The sequence below is a fragment of the Chlorocebus sabaeus genome, chromosome 3, assembly GCF_047675955.1.
Source record: "Chlorocebus sabaeus isolate Y175 chromosome 3, mChlSab1.0.hap1, whole genome shotgun sequence".
Lineage (NCBI taxonomy): Eukaryota > Metazoa > Chordata > Mammalia > Primates > Cercopithecidae > Chlorocebus > Chlorocebus sabaeus.
Genome location: NC_132906.1, coordinates 55,236,647 through 55,261,636, shown reverse-complemented (window position 1 = coordinate 55,261,636; position 24,990 = coordinate 55,236,647). Strand labels below are relative to the sequence as shown.

The window sequence follows — 24,990 nt, the reverse complement described above, 5'->3', positions numbered from 1 at the left end:
CAAAGAACAGAAATGGTTTTAGATTCCAGGTCCAACACTTCACTAGCTGTGTGACCATGGTCATGTCCATGAATATCTTTAAGCCTCAGTTTCCTCACAACATATGGACATAATATATTTTTTGTTACTTTCCACCTGGCTATTTATGAGAATTAAATAAGGTAATGTATGCAAAGCAGTTATCATAGTGCCTGGCATACAGGAAGCTGAGTAATAGAGGCCATTATCAGCACCGTCACAACCATCATTGTTACTAAGCTACACACAGTGCCATGCCAGACAATGGGAAACATGAATAAGGTTCTGCTGCCAAGAAACTCATAGTCTACTCTTAGAAGCACACATGCTCTAATCCCAGCACTTTGGGAGGCTCAGACAGGAGGATTGCTTGAGGCCAAGAGTTCAAGACCAGCCTAAGCAACATAGTGAGACCCTGTCTCTACAGAAAAAAAAGAAAAAATGGTTTCTAAAGAAACAAACACATATGTATTACAGGTCTTTTAAAATTTGTCTAGCAGGTTTTCCAATATTTATTGGAAACCCTCCCCAACCCACCACACACACACACACACACACACACACACACACACAAAGACACAGACATGTAAACAAATAATAATATAACAAACCCAATCTGACCTTCTGCCCCAATTTTTCTGAATTCCTTATATTCAAAAAGATACAGAGCCATGCCTTTGGATCAATGAACTGAAGTTAATTTTTTTTTAACTCATCACACTCCCCAAACCTCTATGAACTGAATCTATGAGTGAAACTTCATCACTCATTTTTATTCCTAATTCCCCTAAACTATTTGTTATTATTTTATTTTTCTCATGAATAGGAACCACCCATAAAAAAAATATGCTGCAGTGGAAATCATAAGAAGTTCATTCTCTGGGTTCAAATAAAACCACTAAAAATCAGAACAGCAGATTTAGAACCTCCTACCACCACCCCAATTCAAACGAACATACCCACAGTTCCATTAAACCTAGGCAGCTTCTAAAAATCTGGTATTAGTGGCTAACATGGCTGGCTCTCAGAATTGTTAATCGTGTTCATAAATGAATCATTCACTAAAAAGATCAGGGCTGGTATTCTGACACTAATTACCAAAATGCAGAATACAAAACTGAATCATATCTGCCATTTTTAGGTGATTCTGGCCATGGGCTTAGATTACCAAGCTTTGACAAAATACTGAATTTTTTCTATGTCGTGCCTTAAGTTTTTTGTCACAATAACAAGGTATGCTTTTGTTGCAATGTAGCTGGAAAAAAAACAAAAAAAAAATCTTAAAAATTTTTCCACATCTACATGCTCCAAATTTTTGTAGAAGTCTTTATGACTGTTACTTTGATGTATATGCCAAACAGGATAAACCCATGAAAGGCAACACTGCTAATGAACACAAGGAACTTTATGTAATTGTAATAGCCAGTTTGGCTAGTTTTATGGGTGTGTGTACATTTAATTTTGAGTTGAGCAATATCCAATTTGGCAATGAGATAGAATAATATAAGACTTTCTGCTTGTTTGTTTTAATTACTAACAACCAGAGAAAAACTATTCACAGCAGCCAAAAGAATTCAAATCAGAAATGAACTTTGCTACTTGCAGACTGCCATTAATATGCCTACAATGGATGTCATTTATTTGGGAATTGCAAAAGTCATAAGGGGTAAATGTGGAGATGTGATAAATGAGGAAAACATGTATAGGTAGATAATACGTTTTTTGAATAATGAAACTGCTTTCTCTCTAAGTTGTAAAGGAAGCCCCAGTAATAATCATCATTCATTCAGGAATACCTGTCGTGTGCTATTGTCCAGGAGTGTTCTAGGTGCTGGAGATAGCACAATGAACAAGTAGGCAAAATACTCCCTTTACAGAACTTACATTTTAATGAGCAATACACAAAATAAACAAGACACCAGACTGGGCAACACAGCAAAATCCCTTCTCTACAAAAAAAAAAAAAAAAAAAAAAATTGCTAGGCATGGCAGCATGTGCCTGTAGTTCCAGCTACTCAGGAGGCTGAGGTGGGAGGATCATTGGAACCCAGGAGGTTGAGGTTACAGTGAGCCGCGATTGCACCACTGCACTCGAGCTTGGGCAATAGAGCAAGACTCCGTCTCAAAAAGAAAGCAAAAAGCAAATAAATCATTAAAGTTTAATTTCAGGTAGTCGAGTGCCATCAAGACAGCTAGTTGGAGGGTGGCTCTGGAAGAGCTGACATTTGAGTAGAGATCTAAGTGGCACTGGGTGGGGGAGGGCACAGCCATGTTGGAATCTGGGAGGAGAACATTCCAAGTAGAGGAAACAGCAAGAGTAAAGGTCCAGGGGCAGGACCCCACCGAGTGTTCACGGAACAGCCAGGAGTCAGTGAGAATGCAGCACTGTGAACCGAGGAGAGAGGTAGGAGGTAAGATCAGAGGTCTTGACAGGGATGGGAACACACAGGACATTGTGGGGGTGCAGAGACATTTGGATTTTAATCTAAGTGTAATGGAAGCCATGGAAGGGTTTTATGAAGATGAGGGATGAGATCAGATTTCTGCTGTCATGACATTGTTCTGGCTTCTGTGTATGGATAGTCTCAAGAATAAAAGCCATGAGCCCAGTTAAGAGGTTATGAAAAGCATTAGGCAACAGATAATGATGGCTCAGACCAGGGGCTTTATAAGGAGCACTATAAAGGCATCAAATCCAAAAAGTTAAACATTGAGGCAATAAGAGATGCACTAGAAGTTGAGTGCAGTGGCATGCACTTATAATCCGAGCTACTTGGGAGACTGAGAAAGGAGACTCACTGGAACCCAGGAGTTTGAAGCTGCAGTGAGCTATAATCACACCACTGCACTCCAGCCTGGGCAACAGACTGAGACCCTGTATCTAAAAATAAGGCTAGGAGCGGTGGCTCATGCCTGTAATCCCAGCACTTTGGGAGGCCAAGGCAGGTGGATCACTTGAGGTCGAGATCAGCCTGGCTAACATGGCGAAACCCCATCTCTACTAAAAATACAAAAATTAGCCGGGCCTGGTGGCACACGCCCGTAGCCCCAACTACTTAGGAGGCTGAGGCAGGAGAATCGCTTGAAACCCGGAGGCGAAGGCTGCAGTGAGCCATGATTGTGCCAATGTACTCCAGCCTGGGTGATAGAGTGAGACTCTATCTCAAAAAATAAAATAAAATAAAAGTTTTCTTCCCCTGCAGGGCTCCAATTTTTGCTTACATTTTATTTAATAGGCTCCTCATTGCCTACTGAGTAGAATTCATACTCCTGGACCTGGTATTTAAAGTCTTCCATGTTCTATATACCCACCCCTCTTACTTCCAAAACTCTCACTTCGAACTCCTTACATTCCAGTCAAATTGAATTGCTCATTGTTGATGCCCTGTTTCTTTTCTGCTTCCATATCTTCGCCAATGCTGGGGATTTCCTCCTCCACCATTTTCCACTTACCTTCACAAGATCTGGTTCAATCTTCATAACTTTTTCCTCAGCAATATCCCTTTGCTTCAAATCTTTCCATCAAGATTGAACTTCTAAAACTTGACACCCTACAAACTGGAGGGGAGATCCACCCATTTGCCAGTTACCTTGTCGTGTGTGTGCTTTTAGGACAAAGAGGAGCCTTGCACAAGTCATTGGCTAACACGTGTCAGGAAAAGCCCAGACATGGGTTCGACTTCTTTTCCTGTCTCTATCATAGAAGGAAGAGTGTGGTTCCACGCTGCATTAACCTCCACTTCTAGATGCAAAAGTTGGACTGAAACAAGCTAAAAACAACCACAGACCAATGTTTCTAACCTATCTGAACTCACAGGCCATAGCATACGTCAAGAGGCACAAGTTCAGACCTAGCCACATCTCCTTTCCAACACAACAGACATCTTTATGAATTTGTAAGTTTCTTGACCTTAGTTACCTCATCCGTAAAAATCGGGAGAATCATTCCACACCTCACAAGGCTTGTTTTGCAAATTAATTTAGTTAACATAAGTAACAGTGTCTAGCATATGTGTTTGATGTTGCCATTCACATAAGGTCTTTTCTGGAGGGACAGAAGTCATATAGCTGACTACTCACAATTGTTGATATAGATGAATACCATCTTGTTGGTAGTCAGATGTTGTTCAGCCCTAGAGGAGGGTCAAAATTACTTAAATTTTGCATCTTTACCAGACCTTAAATTCCAGCCACTGATGGACCTGAACTCATACAGGCCTGTGAACCACACTACATGCCAGTCAGTCCAAATACCCACCCTATCTAAAGCTACTGCTATATAAATGGGCACTGCAAATGGGCATCCCCAGTAACTCACAGAAAACACACAAACACAATCAAAGCAGGTCACAGAAGATCAAAGGGAGAAGCTAATGCTCTATGGCTTCTGTAGGCAATTGTTCTTTTTGACCTGTGGGACTCCTGGCAGAAGACACATGACCAGAAGAATCCCACCCCACTCCTTGGAGCCCCATTGCCAGAATTTCTCTCCTCCACCATCAATAGCCATACTGTGGTGTCCTATACTGTATGCCACCTTCTAGGAGGTAAGTTTAAGCCTTAAAGTAAGAGATATAGCCCCTGCATGTGAGTCACTCATACTCTGGTAATAGGAAGTCCTTTCAGGAAAGGCAGCTCACTCTCACTGTGGAGAATATACGTTGCCTGGTTCATTGTCTTGCTTTTCCACATAACCTATTCTCACATCTCAGGCTCTGGTATTTATTTATGCTGTACATCAATTCCTAATGCCTATACTTCAAACACCTCCTGTTTTGATGATGACCATAACAATGACGAGGATGATGATGATGATGATGATGATGGTGGTGATGGTGATGATATTGAACACTTACTATGACCCAGAGACTATGCTCAGAGACTCATAAATATAACTCCTCACAGCAACCTAATGAATAAGGTATTACTATTCTCACTTAACTCATGAAGAAACTGGGGCTTAGAGAAGTTATATAACTTGACGAAGTCAGTTAGGAAGTGACAGAGCCAGAACTTAAGTTTAGAACAATCTGGTCCACAGCCCATAACCTTAACCACTTTGGTTTCCTTTCTCCTTTTTTTTTTAAATCTATAGGTTTTTTCGGTTTTTTGTTTTTGTTGTTGTTCGTTTGTTGTTTGTTTTTTGAGACGGAGTCTTCATCTTGTTGCCCAGGCAACAAGATTGCTCAATGGCACAATCTCAGTTCACTGCAACTCCTGTCTCCCGGGTTCAAGCAAATCCTGCCTCAGCCTCTGGAGTAGCTGGGATTACAGGTGCCCACCACCACGCCCAGCTAATTTTTGTATTTTTAGTAGAGGCAGGGTTTCGCCACTTCGGCCAGGCTAGTCTCAAACTCCTGACCTCACGATCCGCCTGCCTCGGCCTCCAAAAGTGCTCAGATTACAGGTGTGAGCCACTGTACCCAGCTTTTTTCCTTTTTTTTTTTTTTTTTTTTTTTTTTTTTTTTGTTGAGACGGAGTCTTGTTTTGTTGCCAGGCTGGAGTGCAGTGGCACCATCCCCACTCACGGCAACCTCTGTCTCCCGGATTCAAATAATTCTCGTGCCTCAGCCTCCTGGGTAGCTGGGATTACAGACATGCACCACTACCGCCTGGCTAATTTTTGTATTTTTTGTACATGAGCCACCACACCCGGCTTTCTTTTTTTTTTTTTTTTCTTTGAGATGGAGTCTTGCTCTGTCACCCAGGCCAGAGTACAGTGGCACGATCTTGGCTCACTACAACCTCTGCCTCCCGGGTTCAAGCGATTCTCTTGCCTCAGCCTTCCGAGTAGTTGGAATTACCGGCATCAGCCACCACGCCTGGCTAATTTTTTTGTATTTTTTGTAGAGGCGGGGTTTCACCATGTTGGCCAAGCTGGTCTCGAACTCCTGACCTTAAGTGATCCTCCTGCCTCGCACTCCTAAAGTGCTGTGAGCCACTGTACCCAGCCCTTTCTCCATTTTAGATGACCCATTTTCACCCACACCTTGATCCCAGCCTGCCTACTGACACGTCCCTCAGTTTGGACACATTTGCCACAGGCCAGTCAATTTCTTGGGTCTAACCAGAGAGAGAAGCCTACCTGTGATTTCCCCATCAGGGAAGATGGACCGGGCAATGAAACAGAATTACATAGTTCTTGTATAGGCTTATTCCTGGGAAACCTTATATTGGAGTGTAGCTAACTTAATATTTATGGCCAGCATACTTCTCTTGCTGACATCTAATATAGAGGTAGAAAAGCTATGTAACTCTTTCCAGCCCCCTTTAAGACAAGAATACCCATGTGACACACATCTAACCAATGAGAAACAAGTGGAAGTCTAAAGGGAGGGAACAAGCTTCTAAAAAAATACTTATCGTCTTCATAAAAAAGGAACAAGGTCAGGGCGAGGCGTGGTGGCTCACTCCTGTAATCCCAGCACTTTGGGAGGCCACGGTGGGCAGACTACTTGAGGTCAGAAGTTTAAGATCAGCCTGGTCAACATGGTGAAACCTCATCTCTAAAAAAATACAAAATTAGCTGGGCGTGGTGGCATGCACCTGTAATCCCAGCTACTCAGGAGGCTGAGGCAGGAGAATCATTTGAACCTGGGAGGCAGAGATTGCAGTGAACCGAGATCATGCCACTGCACTCTAGCCTGAGCAACAGAGGGAGACTCCATCTCAAAAAAAAAAAAAAAGGGAGGGGAAGAGGGTCACTAGTTCTGACCCGTTGCCCTTGTTGTTGCCTTGAATACAGACGTGATACCCAGGAACAAAGCAACCATCTTTTTTTTTCTTTTTTCTTTGACTTTTATTTCAGGTTCAGGGGTACATGTGTAGGTTTATTATATAGGTAAATTGTGTGTTGCAAAATAATCTGTATTATCAAAATCGGTATTACTATGATTATTATCCCTGGTACACTGGTAATATTAGCATAGTACTCGATAGGTAGTTGTTTTGATCCTCTCCCTCTGCCCTCACATAGCCCCAGAGATGTTCTTCCTTTCTTTATGTCCGTATGTACTGAAAGTTAAGCTCTCACTTATAAATGAGAACATGCAGTATTTGGTTTTCTGTCTCTGTATTAGTTTGTGTAGGTTAATGGCCTCCAGTTCCATCCATGTTGCTTCAAAGGCCATGATCTTATTCTTTTTTTTGTGGCTTCATAGTATTCCATGGTGTATATGTACCACATTTTTTTATCCAGTCTACCACTAATGGGCATTTAGGTTGATCCCATGTCTTCACTATTAGGAATAATGCTGCAATGAACATATGCGTGCATGTATCTTTGTAGTAGAATGATTTATATTCCTTTGGGTATATACCCAGTAATGGGATTGCTGGGTTGAATGGTAATTCTATTTTAAGTTCTTTGAGATATAGCCAAACTTCTTTCCACAATGGCTGAACTAATTTACATTCCTACCAGCAGTGTATAAGCATTCCCTTTTCTTCACAACCTTGCCAACATTGTTATTTTTTGACGTTTTAATAATAGCCATTCTGACTGGTGTGAGATGGTATCTCATTGTGGTTTTGATTTGCATTTCTCTAATGATTAGTGATGTTGAGAATTTTTTCATATGCTTATTGGCCACATGTATGTCTTCTTTTGAAAAGTGTCTGTTTATGTCCTTTGCCCACTTTTTACTGGGGTTCTTTGGGTTTTGCTAGTAAATTTGTTTACGTTCCTTATAGATTCGGATACTAGACCATTGTCAGATGCATAGTTTGCAGATATTTTCTCCCATTCCACAGGTTGTCGATTTACTCTGTTTGTAGTTTCTTTTGCTGTGCAGAAGCTCTTTAACTTACTTAGGGTCCATTCGTCAAGTTTTGTTTTTGTTGCAATTGCTTTTGGCATCCTCAGCATGAAATCTTTGCCAGGTCCAATGTCCAGAATGGTATTTCCTAGGTTATTCTCCAGGGTTTTATAGTTTTAGGTTTTATATTCAAGTCTTTAATACTTTTTGGACTGACTTTTACATATGATATAAGGAAGGGGTCCAGTTTCAATCTTCTGCATATGACCAGCCATTCCCCTGGCACCGTTGATTGAATAGGAAGTCCATTCCCCATTGCTTGTTTTGTCAGCATTGTCAAAGATCATGGTTGTAGGTGTGCAGCCTTATTTCTGTATTAACCTACACAAAGTAACACAGGGACAGAAAACCAAATTCTACGTGTCTGTTTTTGTACTTGGTACTATGCTATTTTGTTACTATAGCCCCCTACAGTACAGTTTGAAGTTGGGTAACGTGATGTCTCCAACTTTGTTCTTTTTGGTTAGAACTTAGGCTCTTTTCTGGTTCCAAATGAATCTTAAAATAGTTTTTTCTAGTTCTGTGAAAAATGTCATTGGTAGTTTGATAGAAATAGCATTGAATCTGTAAATTGCTTTGGGCAGTATGGCCATTTTAACAATATTGAGTCTTCCTATCCATGAACATAGAATGTTTTTCCAATTTTTTGTGTCATCTCTGATTTCTTTGAGCAATATTTTGTAATTCTCATTGCAGAGATCTTTTACCTCCTCCTTTAGCTGTATTTCTAGTTATTTTATTTTTCTTGTGGCTACCGTGAATGGGATTGTGTTCTTGATTTGGCTCTCAACATGGATGTTGTTAGTGTATAGAAATGCTACGGATTTTTGTACATTGATTTTGTATCCTGAAACTTTGCTAAAGTTGTTTATCAGATCAAGGAGCTTCCGCGCAGAGGCTATGGGGTTTTCTAGGTGCAGAATCATATCATCTACAAACGGAGAGTTTGACTTCCTCTCTTCCTGTTTAGAGGCCTTTTATTTCTTTCTCTTGCCTGATTGCTCCAGCTAGGACTTCCAGTACTATGTAGAATAGGAGTGGTGAGATGCGGCATTCTTCTCTTGTTCCAGTTTTCAAGGGAAACGCTTCCAGCTTTTGCCCATTCAGTATAATGTTGGTTGTGGCAACCATCTTGAGACAATGAGTCAGCATGCCAATACACTGAGGATGGTGGAGCAGAAATTTACAAAGAATCTTGGACTTTGGCCAGACTCATGCCTGCAATCCCAACACTTTGAGGAGCTGAGGCAGGAGGATCACTTGAGCCTAAGAGTTCAAGACTAGCCTCACTAGCAAAGATAGACCTGATTTCTACCAAAAAAAAAATTTTTCTTAATTAGCCAGGCAAAGTGTGATCATGCCACTGCACTCCAGTCTCAGTGACAGAATGATATCCCGTCTCAAAAAACCAAACCCAGGCCGGGTGCGGTGGCTCAAGCCTGTAATCCCAGCACTTTGGGAGGCCAAGATGGGCGGGTCACGAGGTCAGGAGATCGAGACCATCCTGGCTAACACGGTGAAACCCCGTCTCTACTTTAAAAAAATACAAAAAACTAGCCGGGCGAGGTGGCGGGTGCCTGTAGTCCCAGCTACTCGGAAGGCTGAGGCAGGAGAATGGCATAAACCCAGGAGGCGGAGCTTGCAGTGAGCTGAGATCCAGCCACTGCACTCCAGCCTGGGCAACAGAGCGAGACTCCATCTCAAAAAAAAAAACCAAACCCAAAAAACGAAATGAAATAATCTTGGACATTGAAGACATTGTTGCACTTCTGCTCACCTATTTGTTCTTTTGTCTTGTTTTATTCAGACAGAGTCTCACTTTGTTGCCCAACTTGGAGTGCAATGGCGCAATCTCGGCTCACTATAACCTCTATCTTCCAGGTTCAAGTGATTCCTGCCTCAGCCTCCCGGGTAGCTGGAACTACAGGTATACACTACCACACCCGGCTACTTTTTGTATTTTTAGTAGAGACAGGGTTTCACCATATTGGCCAGGCTGGTCTCAAACTCCTGACCTCAAGTGATCCACCCACCTCAGCCTCCCAAAGTGCTGGGATTACAGACATGAGACACCGTGCCCAGCCCTGCTCACCTATTTGTAAGTAAGATAATTAAACGTCTTTATTACTTAAACCAGTTAGGTTCGCATACTTGCAACATAAAGCATCCCTTACTGATACGAGAGTAAAAATAAATGGTTTCTATTATACATTAACAAGTCATTCTAAGAAATCCTTTGCTAGCTTCTAAATGTACTAAGTTAAAACTTCTAGCGGAGGCCATATGGATTCTGGGCTAAAGGGAGCCTAATACCCTTACTACAATGACTCCAGTGCAATCTCAGTAAAGTTCAATTGTATCAGGCCAGGTACTGTGGCTCGCACCTGTAACCCTAGCACTTTGGGATGCCGAGGCAGGCGGATCATTTGAGGCCAGAAGTTTGAGACCAGTCTGGTCAACATGGTAAAACCTTGTCTCTACTAAAAATACAAAAATTAGCAGGGGGCTGGGCATGCAGTGGCTCACGCCTGGTATCCCAGTACTCTAGGAATCCGAGGTAGGCAGATCACTTGAGGTCAGGAGTTCTAGACTAGCCTGGGCAACATGGTGAAACCCCGTCTCCACCAAAAAATACAAAAATTAGCTGAGTATGGTGGTGTGTGCCTGTAGTCCCAGCTGCTCAGGATGCTGAGGCAGGAGAATCACTTGAACCCAGGAGGTGGAGGTTGCAGTGAGCCAAGATCTTGTCACTGCACTTCAGCCTGAGTGACAGAGCAAAACCCTGTCAAAAAAAAAAAAAAAAGCTCAATTGTATCAAATTGTATATGGTACAATGATACAATGAATGAAGGGAAATATAAGTTCAAACAAACATAGCCACCTCTATGAAGTTAAGCTGGACAATACCACAGGGGGAAAAAATAGCAAGTAATACCCAGGACTCAGAGCCAGAAACCTGGGCTCTGATCCCTGTCTTGCTGTCTTAGGCATATTGTTTAAGCCTCTAGGCCTCTGAATCCTCATTTGTGAAATGAGACGGGGAACCAGAAAACTTCTTGAGGCAGAGGCAGATCTAGAACACTTCTGTTCTTTGATTCTATGTATTTTCCCACTCTAAGATAAAAACACATGACTTTGAGGTCAGTAAACTTTCCTTTACCCTACCAAGAGCATGAAAATACAACCTTATACCTCTACTTTGTGGATACATTGAGTGCAAAGGTAAATATTCCTCAGAAAATTACATGGTAAAATTGCAGCAGAAGGATCTGCTGACAGCGTATATCATTATCCAAAGTCTGACCAAATCATAAGACAGAATCAGTGTTTACTTCTTGAAAGTTCTTGGTGACATAAGGCAGCCAGGGACCTCATCTACTCCATATCAAGAGACTCACAGAGAGGACCTGTCTGAGTGAGGGGTTGCATAACTAGAATCGAAGCTGCCCCACCGTCAACTAATAGAGCGAATTTTTCCTCTGCCACCTCTGCCATACACCTGTCATCTTCCATTCTAAATCTACCTAGCCATCCCCTGCCCCAAACAAAATTAATTTCATCTCATTTCCCCTTCTAGGTCACTGTTCTCTGCTTCCAAGTTGATATAACTAGATTATCAAATAAACTAATCCCATGCCATTACATCAAAAGGAGAATTCTGGCCCCACAGAGAATGTTAAACCAAGAAAAACAAAACCAAAAAAAAAGTGTAAGATTTATCTGAGTGATAAATGCAAGAAAATCAAAAATCGTAAAATCCTGTCACTCAATTCTTCCATATTATTTCTTTATATAAAAAACATGATTGAGTTTCGTAAGTAGTTGTTGAAGCCTTTCTATATTGAAAGTTGTTTCTAGACACTTTAGGAGCTTTGGGATAGATAGGCATCTATCTAGATGAATAACATATGTTCTCTAACATCGAGGAAATTAAACTTTATTATCAGCATAATTACACAAATAGCTCTAATATATGACAATTCAGAAAACAATATGGAAATATCAGGAGGAAGGAATTAATTTCCACTAAAGACATTTTAAAAGGCTTCAAAGAAGAATTAGAACCTATGGTGAGATAGTGCATGCTGGAAGTCCCAGCTACTCAGGACTCTGAGACAGGAGGATCACTTGAGCCCAGGAGTTCGAGGCCAGCCTGGGTGACATAACAAGACCCCCATCTTGAAAAAAAGAAGAATTAATTAACTTAAAAAAATAAAACCTAGATGAATGTAGTCAACGGTTCATGTTTATGTTGTTTTCTGAAATATGTTTTCTAGCTTCTCAAAAGTACCAAACTGCCCAGAACAAAACTTAGATCAACAAGAAACTAAATTGGTATTTTGAATGAGTTCACTAGGATCTCAGTGGCACAACAAGATTCAACTCTTAAGAAAAGGCTTTGTTGCCTACCCATCACGTATGACAAAGGTAAGCAAGGAAAGAGAATGTTGAACCGAAAGCCTTTCCCTAATCCTACCAGCAAGAAGGGCCTCCCAGAAGCTCAGGTCCCGAAGACCTCGACTCAACAGTCATTTCTTTCATTGCCAGACTTTTTCCTCCCTCAACTCACACTTCCTATCACCTCCTTCATACCCTTCCTAGAGAGTATTCTGGCCTTTGCTTTTTTTTTTTTTTTTTCTTGAGATGGAGTCTCACTCTGTCACCCAGGCTGGAGTGCAGTGGCATGATCTCGGCTCACTGCAACCTCCACCTCCCAGGTTCAAGCGATTCTCATGCCTCACCCTCCCAAGTAGCTGGGATTACAGACATGCACCACCACGCCGGCTAATTTTTGTATTTTTAGTAGAAATGGGGTTTCACCATGTTGGCCAGGCTGCTCTTAAACTCCCCACCTCAGGTGATCCACCTGCCTCAGCCTCCCAAAGTGCTGGGATTACAGACCTGAGCCACTGCACCCAGCCTGGCCTTTGCTTCTGATATGCTTCTTCCCAATGCTTCCATGTGTCATGTTGATTAAAAAAAAAAAAAAAATCATGTTATAAAGGTGCTGTCCTTTATAGGAAACAAGCATGAGAAGTCAATAATCAAAATTTAAAAAAAAAAAAAAAAAAAAGAAATGGTTCTGTCTAATGCTAAAGCAGTGAGCAGTCAAGGAGCTATAAAGATCTGTTTAAAATCATGACCACTTAGCAGGAGTAAGGCCACTAGGACTTTATGACCATTAATTAGTTTATCCTCTCTGAGTCCCTCTAAGGCATCTCTTATTATCTCCATTTGACAAATAGAGCAAAACTAAAATGCAGAGAAATTGACTAATTGACTGAGTTGCAATAAGGGGAGGAAGATAGAGGAAGACTATTAAAAAGCAAGTCCTATAATGAAACTTGAAGATTCTGAATCCATGCTGGGATTTCTGCAACATATTAGCATCTAAGCTTTTTTGAAGCTGGGAGATTCTTGGAGAGTCTCTCATTTACTTACCTCCATTTTCCAAACCAGAAAATGAAGGCCTGCAGAGACGGATTAGCTGCAAGTCACACTGTGACTTAGAAGACTCCAATCCAGGCATCGTGGCCCCAGACACAGTTCTCTTTCCTCCACAACGAGGAAAGCCAGGGCTGGAGACATGAAGTCACACAAGTTGCTGATGGCAGAGCTATACAAGAGCCCCAGAAGAGACACAACAACAGATGTACACTTTCCACACTGTACAAAGATGCCTGACTAAGGACGCCAGCTATGCCTAAAATCCAACCCACATGCTCTTGGTCAAGCTATAGTCTCTGGAATAGGAATCCACCCATCTGGGATATATCCACCTGTCTGCCCACAGGGCTGCCACCAAGAGAGAAGGTACCTTCTAATATGCACTAAGGCTCTGTAAAGACTAGCAGCAGCTCTGAGCCCAAGTCTCTTGTCTCTTTTTCTAGTGCTAAATAAGAAAATAAGTTGTCTTCAGAATGTGGAAAAAGGAAAACTAAGAATGGTAGGTAGCTTCTAACTTCTACGGCACTACCATATACCAAGAAGAAGGCAATGCTACTAAATTGCCTGGCTTAAAAACTTGCATTCTTTTTTTTTTTTTTTTTTTTTTTTTTTTTTGAGATGGAGTCTCGCTCTGTCGCCCGGGCTGGAGTGGAGTGCAGTGGCGTGATATCAGCTCACTGCAACCTCCGCCTCCCAGGTTCAAGTGATTCTCCTGCCTCAGCCTCCTGAGTAGCTGGGATTACAGGTGCCTGCCACCACGTCCAGCTAATTTTTGTATTTTTAGTACAGACAGGGTTTCACCATGTTGGTCAGGCTGGTCTCAACCTCCTGACCTCGTGATCTGCCTGCCTCGGCCTCCCAAAGTGCTAGGATTACAGGCGTGAGCCACTGAGCCCGGCCCAGGATACTTCATTCTTGTTACAATATAACATACTCTAAATGTAGTACAATTGAATCAACTCTATATAATTAAATCTGTCTGGGATGTTTTTAAACACTTTTTGGAAAGTGTGTGCAATTGGTCTCAATTTTACAGAAAGAAAGATATCAGAATAACTCTTAAAAAATTGTAAGTGGGTGCAGCCTCCTCTGCACCTACCCTGCTTGATTGCAACTGATCCTTGATCTAACTAAGACCAAAGGTGGGACGAAAGGAGAGAAACCTATACCCATTTGCTCTGGAGGCACAACTGACAGAAGAGATTTTTCCACCTTGACTACAGGCCTGGTTACTCCCTCTTTTCTAGCACAGGCTGACCGTGCCACACTCCCGTGGCTACAGCCCCTATTACGGTTGTCTTGGATCTCCTGACATCCAGGCCCAACCCACTCCGGTGCAACCAGGCCAGTAAATGAACAGTATGAGAGTTTCAACACAAGTCAAAACAAATCTGAGATTTCTAACTTGAGCAAATGGGTATGGGGCAATGCCAATAACAAAAATGGAGGAAAGAGGAAGAGGAGAGTTTTGAAATGAAAGAAAATGAATTCTGCTTTGGGAAAATTCATATCCAACTGGAAATGAAAGTCTGAAGCTCAGAAAGATGCAGGAGTTATCTTGCTCCCCGAGCACAGGGGCCATGAGGGTGCCTTCCCTCTATGTTTACATTGTCCACAGGGCCCACTATCTCAGAATATTTGTTGAAAGAGAAGGAGGGAGGGAGGGAGGGAAGTAGGAAGATCACTCTCAATTGCTTCAATTATCTGTGATTATATCACAAGCAATCCTCAAACTGAGTTAATTGAAACAACAATGTATTATTTCTCATGATTTTAAGGGCTAGAGGAGGGGTTCTGTTTCACCTTGTGATGACCAGAGCACTAGAATAGCTGGAACATCCAAAATGACCTCATTCACATGCCTGGCAAAGGGTACAGATGCCAGCTGGGGGCCCAATGGGCCTGTCAGCTGGGAGACTACAGTTCTCCCCCATGGGCCTTTCTGTGTGGCAGCTTGGGCATCTTCACATCTGGTAGCACAGTTCTAAGAAATAGTCTCCCAGCCAGGACAACATAGCAAGATCCCTGGTCTCCACAAAAAAAAATTTTTAAATTAGCAAGGCGTACTGGCACATACCTGTAGTCCAGCTATTCGGGAGGCTGAGGAAGGAGAATCACTTGGGCCCAGCAATTCGAGGCTGCAGTGAGCTATGATCACACCACTGCACCCCAACCTGGGTGACACAGTGAGACCCCGTCTCAAAATAAATAAATAAAAGTCTTCTAAGGGAATAAATCCAAAAGTGTAAGTGCTTACTGTGCTTCCTCTAGCATTGTCTGCTAATGTACTATTGTTCAAGCTAGTTAAATGGCCAGGCTGCAATCAAAGTGGGAAGGAAGTACACAAGGGCATGGATACCAGGAAGCATGGTTCACTGGCGGCCACCAGAGGAATTAGGAGCTCTCCTCTGCCCATTAATAGCACATCTAGTCTTTTTTTAGAAGGGCCTCAGGCTGGATGCAATGGCTCATGCCTGTAATCCCAGCATTTTGGGAGACCAAGGCGGGAGGATCACTTGAAGTTGGGAGTTTGAGACCAGCCTGTCCAACATGGTGAAACTCCGTCTCTACTAAAAATACAAAAATTAGTCAGACTTGGTAGTGCATGCCTGTAATCCTAGCTACTCAGGAGGCTGAAGTAGGTGAATTGCTTGAACCCAAGAGGTGGTGGTTGCAGTGAGCTGAGATCATGCCACTGCATTTCAGCCTGGGTGACAGAGCGAGACCCCATCTCATAAATAAATAAATAAATAAATAAATAAATAAATCGGGGTTCAAAGTCTGATCCAACCTCATCACTCACTTTCCCACATGAGCTGTCAGCTCTGGAAGGACTAGCCTTCTTAGAATACTGGACTCTGTGACTGGAAAGAATCCCTAAATTTTCCCTGTGCATTCACACACAGGCCAGTCTCAGCCCCACCTTTGCTACTTTTCTCAGATCTTTCCCTTTGCTACTTTTCTCAGATCCTTCTTCTTAAGCCTTTAAGACCCAGCTTTTTGTTTCTTTGTATCTTCCTCCGAGATCAAAACCTTTAACTACCTTGCTCTTTAAAGAGGCTTATCATGACTTCACATAAAATGTATTTTGTACTTAAGGAATAAATAAAAGAAAGTAAGAGTTATTGAAAGGCAAGTTGTTATGTAGTGGGCTCTGGAAACAGACAGACCTAGGATTGAGTCCTGGCTCTGCCACTTAACCAGCCACGTGACTTTGCACTAACGTTGTGTTCTTGTCATTTTCCTGAGCCTCAATTTCCTCATGTGTAAAACGAGGGTTATAAGAGTAGTTACTTTGACGCTGGGTCCAGCAGCTCAAGCCTGTAATTCCAACACTTTGGGAGGCCAAGTGGAGAGGACAGTTTGAGCTCAGAAGTTTAAGACCAGTCTGGACAATATAGTGAAACCCCATCTCTACAAAAAATATATACAAAAACTAACTAGGCGTGGGGGCACACACTTGTAGTCCTAGCTACTCAGGAGGCTGGGGTGGGAGGATGGTTTGAGCCTCAGGGGTCAAAGCTGCAGTAAGCCTTGATCACACCACATGCTCCAGCCTGGGCAACAGAGTGAGACCCTGTGTCAAAACAAAAACAAAAGAGTAGATGCTTCAAACGATTATTAACAGGACTGACTGTGATAACAAATGTCAAGTCTTTATCATGATGTCTGACATAGGCAAGCACTGAATACATATTAGCTCTTAATATCCAAAGGAAATATGCACTGTAGAGTCAATCGCCTATAAACAAAGAGTTCACAACGGGACTGTCTCACTAAGAGACCAAATTCTCAATGTAAACAAACCTAAAAATAAGAGGTGTGTATGTATGTGTGTGTGTGTATGTGTGTGTGTGTGTGTGTGTGTCTACTTGGAGGACCAGGTTAGGGTTGAATGGTTCAACAAATAGAAAGTTCAGGTGCAGAACAGGCTGAAATAGTGCTCCAATGACCTCATCAAAACTTGGGTTTTGTTGGTTTGTGTTTGTGTTTGTTGTTTTCTGTTGTTTCTGTCTTTTGGCTCTTCTCTGCTTTGCCTGTGGGTGGTCCCCCAGGAGGCTCCCCATAGCAGCAAGCCAGTCTTAGTAGTATTGTTTTTATGCCCCCTTATTTGTTTTTGTTATTTGTTTGTTTGTTTGTCTTTTGAGATGGACTCTCACTCTATTGCCCAGGCTGGAGTGCAGTGGCATGATCTCGGCTTACTGCAACTTCCACCTCCCGAGTTCAAGCAGTTCTCCTGCCTCAGCCTCCCGAGTAGCTGAGACTACAGGTGCCTGCCACCACATCCGGCTAATTTTTGTATTCTTAGTAGAGATGGGGTTTCACTATGTTGGCCAGGCTGGTCTCAAACTCCCAACCTCAGGTGATCCACCTGCCTTGGCCTCCCAAAGTGCTAGTATTATAGACGTGAGCCACCACACCCAGCCAATGCCCTTTTATTTGTAAATCCTTTGAGGAAAGAGTGTGAGTTTCTCAGAAGTCTCAGTCAGAGAATTATTGCATGCAGATGGCTATGTCTGGAACACAGACCCATCACTGAGCCAGTCACTGTGGCCAGGGAAGTTTTCTGATGAGGCCTGCGTGGAACAGCGCCTGAGCCGTGTTCCGAGCACACGAGATGAGAAGGAGAGAATGTGATGGCCTGGAAAGAATCAGGTGACTACTACCAGAAGAATAACGCTTGAGTGGAGGTGAAATAACATGCTCCCCAACACTGTCTACACTGTTTTCTAAGTAATTGCTTTTTTCTGTGAGTAATTCCTAAGTTTTCACTACTAGAAATAATACTAATTATTTCTATAATTCATTTACTCTTTTGTGTAAAATGAATTATGCATGAAAAAGTAATAATGCAAACTATTATATAAGTAACACTATTATTATTTCTAATAGTGAAAACTTCAATATTCTTCACAAAAGAGTAAAATGAATTATAGAATATGAATGTAATACAAAAAGAGTAATTCTAAATAAAAATTTGAATTATGCAGGAAAACTAACACTACGTTAAGAGAAAGAAGCCAGAATATTAATACAAACACGCACACACACACACTACAATCCTAAAATATTGACAGTGAACAGAAATTATTGTGAGAGTACCAGAAACTAGCCTGGTTGAACTAGAGAAGAGAGGAAAAGAAGAAAGCTATGAGGAAAAACATAAGAACTCTATTAATTACACCAGAAAAAACACAGAGGCTGTTTAAAGGGAAGTAAGTTTTCTTTTGCCCATTTTTTTTTTTTAATCTCCTTTTTTTAAAGAGACGGAGTCTAACTATGTTGGCCAGGCTGGTCTTGAACTCCTGACCTCAAACAATCCTCCCTTCCTGGCTCAGCCTCCTGAGTGGCTGGGATTACAGGCGGGAGTCACCATGCCCAGCTTGCCCATCTATTATACATTTTTAATGTTGTCATAGTCAAAGAAGACATGCCCTAAGCCATGTGTCTGCTTCTTTTTTCCTCATCTTCCAATAAGAAATGCATGGGAGACATCAAATTCCTGTCTCAGAAATAGCCTTCAGGTTTTTTTTTTTTTTTAATTTCTTTTAGTTTTAAATTTATGTGTACATGTGGTGAGGACACTTAAGATCTACTCTCAGCAAATTTCAAGTATATAATATATTATTATTAACTACAGTCACCATGTTGTACATTAGATCTCCAGGATTCAGGGTTTTTTTTGTAGGGTTTTTTGAGACAGAGTCTTGCTGTGTCACCCAGGCTGGGACGCAGTGGTGCCATCACAGCCCACTGCATCCTGCACCTCCTGCCTCCTGTGTTCAAGCGATCCTCCTGCCTCGGCCTCCCAAAATGCGAGATTATAGGCACAAGTCCCTACACCCAACCTGAATTCAGGAGTTACTTTAAAGAGAAAATTGTTATATCCAAACATCAAGTTGCACACCTTAACTATACCATTTTTTAAATCAGAAGTGTCTCCCTTTGAAGATTGCAAAATTATTAATTAGAAATGCTAAGAAAAGGCCGGGCGCGGTGGCTCAAGCCTGTAATCCCAGCACTTTGGGAGGCCGAGACGGGCGGATCACGAGGTCAGGAGATCGAGACCATCCTGGCTAACCCGGTGAAACCTCGTCTCCACTAAAAAAATACAAAAAACTAGCTGGGCGAGATGGCGGGCGCCTGTAGTCCCAGCTACTGGGGAGGCTGAGGCAGGAGAATGGCGTAAACCCGGGAGGCGGAGCTTGCAGTGAGCTGAGATCTGGCCACTGCACTCCAGCCTGGGCCACAGAGCCAGACTCCGTCTCAAAAAAAAAAAAAAAAGAAATGCTAAGAAAAACACACCAAAGTTCTTATATTTAATAACTGAGTTTAACAATGTTACAGGACAATGGTCGGGCGCGGTGGCTCACGCCTGTAATCCCAGCACTTTGGGAGGCCGCGGCAGGCAGATCACGAGGTCAGGAGTTTGAGACCAGCCTGGCCAATATGGTGAAACCCCATCTCTACTAAAAACACAAAAATTAGCTGGGCATGTTGGCGTGCACCTGTACTCCCAGCTACTTGGGAGGCTGAGGCAGAAGAATTGCTTGAACCCAGGAGGCAGGGTTGCAGTGAGCCAAGACTGTGCCCCTGCACTCCAGCCTGGACGACAGAGCGAGACTCCGTCTCAAAAAAAAAAAAAAAAAAAAAAAAAAAACGAAAAGCAAGGTTACAGGACAATACACCAAATATCAGTTTTAATTGCATTTACCAGCAGTAAGCAATGAAAGAAATTTTAAAATTATAATAACGTCAAAAACACGAAATACATAAGATTTTTTTTTAGTAACTTCACCTTTTGTTTTCAATTCAAGGGGTACATGTTCAGGTTTGTTACCTGGGCATATTGTGTGATGTTGAGGTTTGGGGAATGAATGATCCTGTCACCCAGGGAGTGAGCAGAGTACCCAAGTGAGTTTTTCAGCCTTTCTCCACCTCCTTCCCTTCCCCTTCTAGTAGTCCCCAGTGTCTATTTTTGCCATCTTTATGTCCATGAGTGACCAGTGTTTAGCTCCCACTTATAAATGAGTACATACAGTATTGGGTTTTCTGTTCCTGCGTTAATTTGCTTAGACAAATGGCCTCCAGCTGCATCCATGTTGCTGCGAAGGACATGATTTTGTTCTTTTTTATGATTGCATATATGAAATTTTTACTTGTCATTTGTACCTCCAAATGCTAGGAAAAGGGGAGAGTATATGCCATTTCTACAGGAAGTTCAACACTATACATTGACGTGTGAAACAATGAAGACATAAGAAGGTTAATAAAGAGTTAAGGATGCCCCCTAGACCTGTGTTCATCACGCTTGCCCTTCTGAAACATTTAAGGACTCTTCCTCACACTCACGCACTAATTATCTTTTTCCTTTTTTTGAGACTGGTTTTTGCTCTATTGCCCAGGCTGGAGCGCAGTAGTGCTGTCACAGCACAGCTCATGGCAACTTTGAAGTCCTGGGCTTAAGGAAACCTCCTGCCTCAGCCCCCTGAGTAACTGGGACTACAGGCACATGCCACCATGCTGGGCTTATTTATTTATTTATTTATTGAGACGGACTCTTGCTATTTTTATTTTTTGTAGAGACAGTTTTGAATTCCTAGCCCTCAAAGGATCTTCCTACCTCAGCCTCCCAAAGGGCTGAGATTACAGGCCTCACACATGAATTATCTACTAATGTGAAGACATATTGAGAAGAACTTGTGACTTCAGTACTGCTTTGATAGCCTGTATTTTATTAATAACATCCACAATCTTTGTTCTTTTTTTTTTTTTTTTTTTTTTTTTTGAGATGGAGCCTCACTGTGTTACCCAGGCTGGAGTGCAGCGGTGCGATCTCGGCTCACTGAAACCTCCACCTCCTGGGTTCAAGCGATTCTCCCACCTCAGCCACCGAAGTAGCTGAGATTACATGATAGTACACCATCGTGTCCGGCTAATTTTTGTGTTTCTTGTAGAGATGGGGGTTCACCATGTTGGCCAGTCTGGTCTCGAACTCCTGACCTCAGGTGATCCACCCGCCTCAGCTCCCCAAAATGCTGGGATTACAGGCATGAGCCACTGCACTCAGACAGTATTGTTAGTTTTTAACAAACTCCCCCAGGACCTACGCCTTCTTATGTTCCCCCTTCTTATCTTTTCCATCCCGACCAAGGCGAAAACCAAGCAGCCTCCAACCCCCATTGGCATTGGTGTTCATGAGCCAATGAGAAAAAATTTTCAAGAATGGGGATGGGGCTAGGTCTAGTCCTTCTCTGGCCACACTGCTTTTTTAATAGTAGCATTCTAAAGGCTAGGCTTTCCTCTTCCTGACCTCTTTTGTGTAGAAACCCAAGTGATGACTCTTATGGTAGATATTTCAAACCAAGTGAAAAAGAGATTGTGACATGGAAGATGATGTCATCTGAGACTCCTCGCAGACACTAGATCTTCCACCAGGAATTCAGCCACCAGCGAGACTCCTGTCAGCCAGCAGCCCTTCCTTTTAGAGATTTATTGAATGTGTTTGTGGTTTGGGGTTTGTTTGCTTGTTTGTTTCTCCCAGCAATTTCCTTGGATGAATTTCCTTGAGACAGCCCCAAATCCCCCCCATGTATGCTGGTTGACTCTGAATCCCATTTAAACTAATATCAAGAACAACCTTCTTTCTTGGGTTGAATTGAGATTTTTTAAATCCCCTAGGGATAGTGTGATACTTCACATATTGTCCAGATCAGAATATGCTGGGACAATAGGCATAAACCAGCCCTTTCCTGAGCAAATACGGACATATTATCACTACAGTTATGAGCCTTGCCCATAATAGATGTTCAGTAAATATGATGTCACTGATTGGCCCTATATGCATTGTGTTATTTTCCTCATGTTCAGTTAATGCCACAGTACACTTTAAAGATCCTTTGTTATTGTCGTTGTTTTGCTTCTTTCTGTTTTATAACTCCAGTTACATGCAGCCAGATAGGATAGCAGTTTCTTTCCTGACCAATCTTAAACTGCCCCCGCCAAACCTTTTTCCAAAAAGGTATCTTTCTTTAAATACATCACTATCTGTGATGTTAAACTACAAGAATGCTTTCATCCAGTCGATAATCATATAGTCAGCACTTATCATACACCAAGCCATGTGCAAAGAAAGAGAATACAACTATGAACCTGATAAATGGATGGTTTGTCCCTGTCCTCCCAGAACTTGCAGTGCAGGTCTGCTGTAGGGAACACGTAGGTAAGTAGGTGATTACAATAGGGTATAGGAAGTGCTCAGATGGTAAACTATAGTGGACAATGCGATTCCCAAAACTCTTTTTCCCAAGTTCCACACACACACACACCTACCACCTTGAGCCAGAAATGTCAGCATTATCCATTACTATCACTCTTCCTTACTCTATTCTCGTCACAGAGTCCAATATGGCACTAAGTTCATTCAATTCTACCTCCTAAATATTTCTCAAATCTCTTCACTTGACTTCTTTCTACTGTCTTTTTCCCCAGGAAAGGAATTTAGCTATTAAGTATCCCCAGACTTCTAAAATCTGATTATAGGGGAGTATTACAGTAATCCATGCCCAAGATGGTATCCAGAATACGGAAGTAACAATGAGGATGAAGAGAAGTGGATAGACTCATAGAATGTTTAGGAAGCAGAATTGATAGACCATAATTATTAATTGAAAGGGATGGTGGGAAGTAGAGACAGAGGGTGAGGATGATGCCCAGATTTCCAGCTTGAATTCCTCAGTGGGTGGTAAGGAATACAGAAGAAAAATATGATCCTGAAAAAAAACAAAATGAATGTAATGAGTTCAAGCTTTTGAACTTTTCAGTTTATTTGAATGCCTTTGGTCATTCAAGTGGAGAAGATCTACACTGATCTAGGTCTCAAGAGAAAGATATCATTTGTAACTAGATTTTATTGAAGGCATAGAAATGAATGTCCAGGGAGTGAGTTGAGTTAAAAAAAAAAAGAAAAGAAAAGAAAAGAAAGAAAAAAAAACAGCATTAGAATGAATCACAAAGAAAACCAACACTAAAGAAAAATCACAAAAAAAGACTAAGAAGCAGAGTAGATTCTCAGGAAAATCAAATGAAGTATTTCCAGAAGAAGAAAGTGGTCAACAGCGTCAACATTGCCAAGAAAGCAAATAATGTAAGAGCAGAAAAGTGAACACTAGAGTCAGCAAAGTTCATTATCTGAGACTGATTTTTCAAAATCAAAGGATGGTATGCCTACTAGGTCCAGAGCCTTTCTTTGAAGGACATTGAGATTTGCAGCTCAGAGTCCCTGCTTACCAGGGACTAATCATCTAGCTTACATGCAAAACCGCAGAAACACAGGAAATTGTGGAAATTGTCCCTCCTTCCTCCTTGACAAAAAAAAAAAAATCTATAAATTCTACAGTGTACAAGCCTAATAAATGGTACAAATATCTGAAGTTCTCTAGAATTAATACTATAGATCAGGAAAGTCATTCTTTTTCTAAATCTACATTTTAAAATTATTAACACCCTGGAGTACTTCCAGTTAACATGGTCAAGTTAGAGAACAATTTACCATGTTAATGTAAGAAGTAATTTAAGAATCTGGGTTGTATGTGAGTTAGTGAAGATAGCTATGATAGTATACATCAAATATTTGAGGAGCTTTGGTATAGAAAGATGATATTTCCTTTGTATTGTTCCTGAGGACAGACCAAAAACAAAGGGGCAGAAATTATCTAAGAGAGAGAAAATGAAGGAATGGGTTTGGGGCTAGAGAAGGAAAGAAATTCTTATCAATAAGAGCTGTCTAAAAACGCAGTGAGTGACCATGTGTGTTTTCCAACTTGGAAACCATCTGGACCACTGAGGAGACAACCCCCTGACGCCCGGTAGCCACTATGACCAGGCCCTTGTAGTCTGGGTCCTTCAGTGCTTTGGCCTTATACCCTTCCCCATAACCTTGTCCTGCCCCAATCTCATGGACAGCCTGTGCAAGGGGGCTGCGCTTCATCAGGGGATGCAACGTGGAGGAAGAGGCTTTTTGTAAAAGAAATTTCTGTACTTTGAAACTGTCCTCTAAGAGAATAAGCACTTCCTGTTCTTCCAGCTCCAGGTCCACCTCCTGTCCTGTGCCAGCGCCTGGGTACCTCCTGTCCTTACCCATCTCAACATTTCTACTATCCAGCGTTGAGTGTGTATGTATGTGTGTAACTCATAAATAAACTCATAAGGGACATCTTAAAAAAAAAAAAAAAAAAAAGGGAGAGGTCAAAGGGTAAGTGGCAGGGTGAAAATTTGGGCTTGGGATCCTGCAAGATGCCTTCTAACCCCAAGATTCTGTGATTCCAGTTTAAAATGGTCCCTTTCTTCCAATGTGGTCAAAATAAGTCTTCTTGAAGAAGGGTTGGCCAGGCGTGGTGACTCACGTCTGTAATCCCAGCACTCTGAGAGACCAAAATGGGTGGATCACTTGAGGTCAGGAGTTTGAGACCAGCCTGGCCAACATAGTGAAACCCCATCTCTAGTAAAAATACAAAAGTTAGCTGGGCATGGTGGCACGTGCCTGTAATCCCAGCTACTTGAGAGACTGAGGCACAAGAATTGCTTGAACTCAGGAGGCGGAGGTTGCAGTGAGCCGAGATCATGCCACTGCACTCCAGCCTGGGCGACAGAGCAAGACTCCGTCTGAAAAAAAAGGAAGAAGAAGAAGGGTGATGTCCAATCTAGC

The 24,990-nt window shown here is 42.0% G+C and overlaps 1 non-coding gene across 1 annotated transcript; it reads left to right on the top strand.

Annotated features, from left to right (window-relative positions):
• Positions 1 to 484: 484 nt before the first annotated feature.
• LOC119627595 (U7 small nuclear RNA) lies at positions 485 to 546 on the top strand. The gene has a single exon (XR_005243794.1). It is a non-coding gene; the product is annotated as a U7 small nuclear RNA (small nuclear RNA).
• The last annotated feature ends 24,444 nt before the right edge of the window (positions 547 to 24,990 follow it).